This window comes from Bos grunniens, chromosome 2, assembly GCF_055505025.1.
Source record: "Bos grunniens cultivar Pamir isolate PY7600 chromosome 2, Bosgru_T2T1.0, whole genome shotgun sequence".
NCBI classification, from domain to species: Eukaryota; Metazoa; Chordata; class Mammalia; order Artiodactyla; family Bovidae; genus Bos; species Bos grunniens.
The window spans coordinates 89,181,830-89,189,572 of record NC_141166.1 but is presented as its reverse complement, the minus strand read 5'-3'; positions in this window follow the sequence as shown (position 1 = coordinate 89,189,572).

Sequence of the window (7,743 nt, the reverse complement as noted above, 5' to 3'; positions counted from 1 at the left end):
TTAAGTACTCACGGCTGAACCATGTAGGATGTTATTCTTTGATGGGGCAAATCTGTTTCCTTGGGGTTACTAATTAACTCATTTTTTCATTGCTTAGTTTTAAAAGTAACTTCTACTAAGTCTTTACTAAACCTTTCAAATTGTAAAATACCTCTCATGAGTTATGGGGAACGAATTAGGAAGGCTTCATCACTCTTGAGTCTGGTGCTTTGGCTTTTGTGGCTGAAGTGTGACTTATCTGGGAGTGTTGACGTGCATCCTTGAATGTGCTGTCTCCAGTATGGTGGTCATAAACTAGCTGGACTTTGCACCTCAGAGCTCCAACAGTAAGTGTTCCAGCAAACAAGGTGGAAGCTGTAGAAACTTTTAGGACCTTTTATATGGAAAGTAACACAATGTCACCATATTTTAATGCCTGAAGTAGTCATATGCCTATGTAGACAAGAGATGTGACTGGTGATAGAAGCAAGGTTAGATGCTGTAAAGAGCAATATTGCATAGGAACCTGGAACGTTAGGTCCATGAATCAGGGTAAATTGGAAGTGGTCAAACAGGAGATGACAAGAGTGAATGTTGACATTCTAGGACTCAACAAACTAAAATGGACTGGAATGGGTGAATTTAACTCAGATGACCATTACATCTACTACTGTGGGCAGGAATCCCTTAGAAGACATGGAGTAGCCATCATAGTCAACAAGAGAGTCCAAAATGCAGTACTTGGATGCAATCTCAAAAACAACAGAATGATCTCTGTTTGCTTCCAAGGCAAACCATTCAATATCACAGTAATCCAAGTCTATGCCCCAACCAGTAACATTGAAGAAGCTGAAGTTGAACGGTTCTATGAAGACCTACAAGACCTTCTAGAACTAACATCCAAAAAAGATGTTCTTTTCATTATAGGGGACTGGAATGCAAAAGTAGGAAGTCAAGAAACACCTGGAGTAACAGGCAAATTTGGCCTTGGAGTACAGAATGAAGCAGGGCAAAGACTAATACAGTTTTGCCAAGAAAATGCACTGGTCATAGCAAACACCCTCTTCCAACAACACAAGAGAAGACTCTACACATGGACATCACTGAAATCAGATTGATTATATTCTTTGCAGCTAAAGATGGAGAAGCTCTATACAGTCAGCAAAAACAAGACTGGGAGCTAACTGTGGCTCAGATCATGAACTCCTTATCGCTAAATTCAGACTTAAATTGAAGAAAGTGGGGAAAACCACTAGACAATTCAGGTATGACCTAAATCAAATCCCTTATGATTATATAGCAGAAGTGAGAAATAGATTTAAGGGACTAGATGTGATAGACAGAGTGCCTGATGAACTATGGACGGAGGTTCATGACATTGTACAGGAGACAGGGATCAAGACCATCCCCAAGAAAAAGAAATGCAAAAAAGCAAAATGGCTGTCTGAAGAGGCCTTACAAATAGCTGTGAAATGAAGAGAAGCGAAAAGCAAAGGAGAAAAGGAAAGATATTTCCATTTGAATGCAGAGTTCCAAAGAATAGCAAGAAGTAAGAAAGCCTTCCTCAGTGATCAGTGCAAAGAAATAGAGGAAAACAATAGAAAGAGAAAGACTAGAGAGATCTCTTCAAGAAAATCAGAGATACCAAGGGAACATTTCATGCAAAGATAGGCTCAATAAAGGACAGAAATGCTATGGACCTAACAGAAGCAGAAGATATTAAGAAGAGGTGGCAAGAATACACAGAAGAACTGTACAAAAAAGATCTTCACAACCCAAATAATCACGATGGTGTAATCACTCACCTAGAGCCAGACATCCTGGAATGTGAAGTCAAATGGGCCTTAAGAAGCATCACTACGTACAAAGTTAGTGGAGGTGATGGAATTCCAGTTGAACTATTTCAAATCCTGAAAGATGATGCTGTGAAAGTGCTGCACTCATTATGCCCCCAAATTTGGAAAACTCAGCCGTGGCCACAGGACTGGAAAAGGTCAGTTTTCATTCCAATCTCAAAGAAATGCAATGCCAAAGAATGCCAAGAATGCCAAACTACCACACAATTGCACTCATCTCACACGCTAGCAAAATAATGCTCAAAATTCTCCAAGCCCGGCTTCAACAGTATGTGAACCATGAACTTCCAGATGTCCAATCTGGTTTTAGAAAAGGCAGAGGAACCAGAGATCAAATTGCCAACATCCACTGGATTATGGAAAAAGCAATGGAGTTCCAGAAAAAATCTACTTCTGCTTTATTGACTATGCCAAAGCTTTTGACTGTGTGGATCACAGCAAATTCTGGAAAATTATTCAAGAGATGGTAATACCAGATCACCTGACCTGCCTGCTGAGAATTCTGTATGCAGGTCAGGAAGAAGAGTTAGAACTGGACATAGAACAACAGACTGGTTCCAAATAGGAAAAGGAGGACGTCAAGGTTGTATATTGTCACCCTGCTTATTTAACTTCTATGCAGAGTACATCGTGAGAAATGCTGGGCTGGAGGAACCACAAGCTGGAATCAAGATTGCCAGTAGAAATATCAATAACCTCAGATATGCAGATGACACCACCCTTATGGCACAAAGTGAAGAGGAACTAAAAAGCCTCTTGATGAAGGTGAAAGAGGAGAGTGAAAAAGTTTGCTTAAAGCTCAACATTCAGAAAACTAAGATCATGGCATCTGGTCGCATCACTTCATGGCAAATAGATGGGGAAACAGTATCAGACTTTATCTTTTGGGGCTCCAAAATCACTGCAGATGGTGATTGCAGCCATGAAATTAAAAGACACTTACTACTTGGAAGGAAAGTTATGACCAACCTAGACACCATATTAAAAAGCAGAGACATTACTTTGCCAGCAAAGGTCCATCTAGTCAAGGCTATGGTTTTTCTAGTAGTTGTGTACGGATGTGAGAGTTGGACTGGCTATGGTTTTTCTAGTAGTTGTGTACGGATGTGAGAGTTGGACTGTAAAGAAAGCTGAGCACTGAAGAATTGATGCTTTTGAACTGTGGTGTTGGACAAGACTTGAGAGCCCTTGGACTGCAAGAAGATCCAACCAGTCCATCCTAAAAGAGATCAGTTCTGGGTGTTCATTGGAAGGACTTATGCTGAAGCTGAAACTCCAATACTTTGGCCACCTGGTGTGAAGAGCTGAGTCATTTGAAAAGAACCTGATCCTGGGGATTGAGGGCAGGCTGAGAAGGGGACAACAGAGGATGAGATGGTTGGATGGCATCACCGACTCAATGGACATGAGTTTGGTTAGACTCTGGAAGTTGGTGATGGACAGGGAGTCCTGGTGTGCTGCAGTCCATGTGGTCGCGAAGAGTCAGACATGACTGACTGACTAAACTGAACTGAACTGATGCAGACTCAAGGGGAGGGAGCATACACCTCATTTCTCAATGGGAGGAATGTCAAAGAATGTGGCTGTTTTTCAGCTGCCACAGAGACACATGCACTTATGCATGCATTTGAGTAGAATATCTCTGGAGGGAATCACAAGAAACTGGTAAGGGGAGAAACTGGATGACTGAGGATGGAAGTCGGAAAAAGAGTCATTTTGCCCTCTAAGCCATTTTCTGTCTTTTATAATTTTGCATCATGTGCTTGAATTACCTTTTCCAAAAATTAAGTATTTTTGATCATGTCACAGCTTTTTCTGGAGCTACATCCTCCCCTCGAGGTCACACCAGTTTCTAGGACACTCTAGACCACTGCTGTCCAGTAGAATTTTCTGTGATGATAGAAATATCTTTGCACTGTCCAATATAGTAGCCATTAATCACATGCAGCTATTACAACTAAAATTAAACTAAATTTTAGTTTCTTAATCGTAGCAGCCACATTTCAAGTCCTAAATAACAACATGTGACTGGTGGCTACATCTTGGTCAGCACAGCTCTAGAATGTGGGAGGTGCTGACACGAATGGAATGAGGGTGGGGAGCATGACATTCTTTGGGTCAATGGTCTCCAAACATTTTTAGACATGTATTTCTGAAAAAAACTCTAAAGAAGTCTATACCCACTTGCAGAAATTAAAGTTAACGTCTAAATGCTTCATCCTTAGTTTGAAAGTTTATTTTTGTTAAGAGTTATAAAAGATTAAACATTTCATAAGATGAGAACAAACTATAATTAGAATAAATATTTCATGAGATGGTTTGATAAGATAGGTTTAATTACTGAATAATGCAGACTGAATCTGAAAGAAATCGTGTAAAAAATTTAGCACCACTAACCTATCCTGCTTTAGTTGTTCTAAATTTAGAGCATCTCAATGTGGGCCATGCTTAACAGAAATACGTACAAGACAGGGAAGGACAGAAAGCCCTAAGGGGCAAAGATGCCTTGATGAATCATTAAAGAAGCTCCCCAGAAACGAATACATCAATCTCCCCTTTTTTTCTGTCTTGAGGAGGTTTTTCAGACCCCAGCGCAAAGCTCCACATGAAATTGCAATGGGTGAGGGGAACACAGGAAATTTCATGAAATGGTGTTAGAAATCTGTACTTGGAAGTTAACACTCTGGAAGTGGATTCTCTTTAGATCATTCATCAACATTTACCCCCTTGAAAGTCTATAGACCCTCAGGTGTACTTGAACCTGGATTTGAAGACAGTGGCCACAGGAAGATGGAGGCTGGGTATCACACACCCAGGTGACTGCTGCTGCTGCTGCTGCTGTGGAAGTCTCCACTGAAGCCTGCCAAGAAGTAAAGATGAGGACACTTCCTCGGTGCCCCTCAAACCGAGACCCAGTGGCTTTGTCTGTGTCCCTACCGCAGACCTCTGTCCCACTCTCAAAGGCTTGCTTGTCACTAAGGCAGAACTATGCCCAGGGTTTCTTCCACAGAAGCTTGCTTCTCTCATCTGGAATTTTTAAGTCTGTTCCATGTGGGAAGGAGCAAACGTAGAGCAGCCTTCTTTCAGGACTTGGGAAGAACCCAAGGACAAGACTTAGTTCCTTCCTACTAGTAGGTTCATCTCCAACACGTTCCTCCTCACCGGTACCTCCTTCTCTCCTCCCCATCGAATTAATTCAGATGGAATGGAGATGGACTTGGAGCAGCACAGTTCACTAGGAGAGGGGGAACGGGGCTCAGAGGAGCCGACTCATTGCAGCACAGTTGAGAGTAGGCTGAGTCAGGGCTGGTTACAGGGTCGGTCATGGCGCGGTCAGAGCTGACCTGGGGAGCACTCGTGTGATGAAAATTAAATGTGCTCAAAACTTCTCCTTTAAGTCTCTGAAATTTGGCCTCTGAATACAGCTCACAGGGTGGTATTTTTGTGCCACACTGGAGACCATCTCTCAAAACACCCAGTGGGGGGACTTTTCCCTGGCGGTCCAGTGTTTAAGACTCTACACTTCCAGTGCAAGGGGTATGGATTTGATCCCTGGTCTGGGAAGTAAGATCCCACATGCTGAGTGGCAGGGGAAAAAAAATCCAGTGGGAAAACCACATTTTTTCTTCTGGCTAAGTAAGGACAAATTGGTATCTCTTTGGTCAAACACTAGAGGAGTGGTTGGCTTACATGTAAGCATTATATTCTATATAAAATATATTTCTTTAAACCTGAGAATCATACTTAGTATGTGGGTGCTCACGTGGGGCAAGCAGGAGCTGGGATCTCTGAGGGCAGACCAGAACCCCACTTCTCATGCCTTCCTCATGTCAGCGCAGGACTTGCGGGCAAAAGCACTGAAAGCACTTAAATGGCCATTGAAAAATCCCCCTATCTCTCTTTCTTGGCCCTGCAACTTAGAGCTGAATTTTCTAAGTCTGCATCTGTGTATCAAATGTCTCTACCACATTCCCTCGCTCCTCCACTGTTTCCGGTCATTGCAGGAAGGGAGCGGATATTTGTGGGTGGTTGTTCCAGGCCAGGCCCTGCATTGAGCAATCTGTGCAGCTCTGTCAGACAGGGGTTAGAACAGGGGCCCTGCAACCTCACCCCACAATCCATTTAAAAACTCCACCACTGTCTACTTGCAGAGCCGTAAGAGATATGGGTGACAAGAAAGGTATACACATTTGGCCAATTTTCTCACACACAAGGTCCCTGAGACTGCCAGGAAGTGGCAAAGTGGCAGCAATTAAACACCTCATGATCAAATGGGGGTCTAGATGGAGCCTGTGCTGGGGAAAGGCAAAAGGAACCCAGAGACACACAGCAGCTGAACAAACCGAGTTGAAAGTGAAGATGGATGAGCTAAGTCTGGAAAAGGAAGGCCCTTCATTGGCCAAGAGGAATGCCAGCTTGATGATCTTCAGTGGAAGAAGCTTAAGCCAGTAAGGCATTTTCCCCTCCTTTTCTTGCCTTGGGATGGCATCTAAAACATCAGTTAATAACTTTTCCAGTACATTATCAATTTGCTTATAGTTTTCACTTTAGAGAAAAGCAAGTGCCTACTATGAAGATGGTTGGTTTAACAACTTTAAAGACTTGTATCTATTTATTCTATCCTGTCCACCTTGGTGACACGTGCTCATCTCTTCTTGGAAATTGAGTCCGTATGAACACTGTCCTAAGATCATTTCCACGCTGCTGATTTTATTCTCCCATCACATCACCTTCATTAAACTTACACTGTTCAGGGGCTTCCCTGGTGGCTCAGTGGTAAAGAATCCATTTGCCAAAGCAAGGTTTGATCCCTGGTCCAGAAAGATCCCACATGCCACGGAGCAACTAAGCCTGTGAGCCACAAGTACTGAGCCTGTGCTCTAGAGTCTGGAAACACAAGTACTGTGCCCTCATGCCACAACTACTGAAGTCTGTACGCCCTAGAGCCTGGGCTCAGCAACAAGAGAAGCCACAAGAGAAGTTACGACAACGAGAAGCCAGTGCAACACAACTGCAGAGTAGCCTCTGACCATGGCAACTCTTGAGAGTCTCTTGGACTGCAAGCTGATCAAACCAGTCAATCCTAAAGAAAATCAACCCTGAATATTCATTGGAAGAACTGATGCTGCAGTTGAAGCTGAAGCTTCAATACTCTGGCTACCTGATGTGAAGAGCCAACTCACTGGAAAAGACCCTAATGCTGGGAAGGATTGATGGCAGGAGGAGAAGAGGGTGGCAGAGGATGAGATAGTTAGATATCATCACTGACTCAATGGACATGAACTGGAGCAAACTCTGGGAGACAGTGAAGGACAGGGAAGCCTGGCATGCTGCAGTCCGTGGGGGTCACAAAGAGTCGGATACAACTTAGTGACTGAAAAACAACAATCACTGCGAGAAAAGCACTCACAGCAATGAAGACCTAGCACAGCCAATAAATAAATATATGTACAAAATGATATATAAAAGAAACAACTTACCCTCTCCATTTCTCAAAAGGCCAAGGGGGTAGGTGTGCTGAGGTGAGCTTCAGAGGGGTCTCCCTTGGACTACTGCCTAAATAGCTCATCTCACCCTACACAGGTCAGAGAAAGAACAAGGACACACCAGCCTGAGAACAAGAGGTCAACAGTGGGTGACGTCAGCTGCTCAAGGACTCCTGGGTGGCCTCTGTCACTCTGGGTGGGATTACACTGATAGTCAAATGGTGCTGACACCCTCAAGCAGCAGGGATCTATTAAGATCACTGCCTTTGTTGTATCTCTTGCTTGAATTCCTCAGACAAGCGAAAAGCAACCTTTCCATTTCCACGCACCTGACCACAGTATTCACTGTTCCTAGCCCTGCCACCTCCCCCGACTCCACCCCACCCTGCCTCCTGCAGAGGAATTGTAGCCCTTCCATGAGG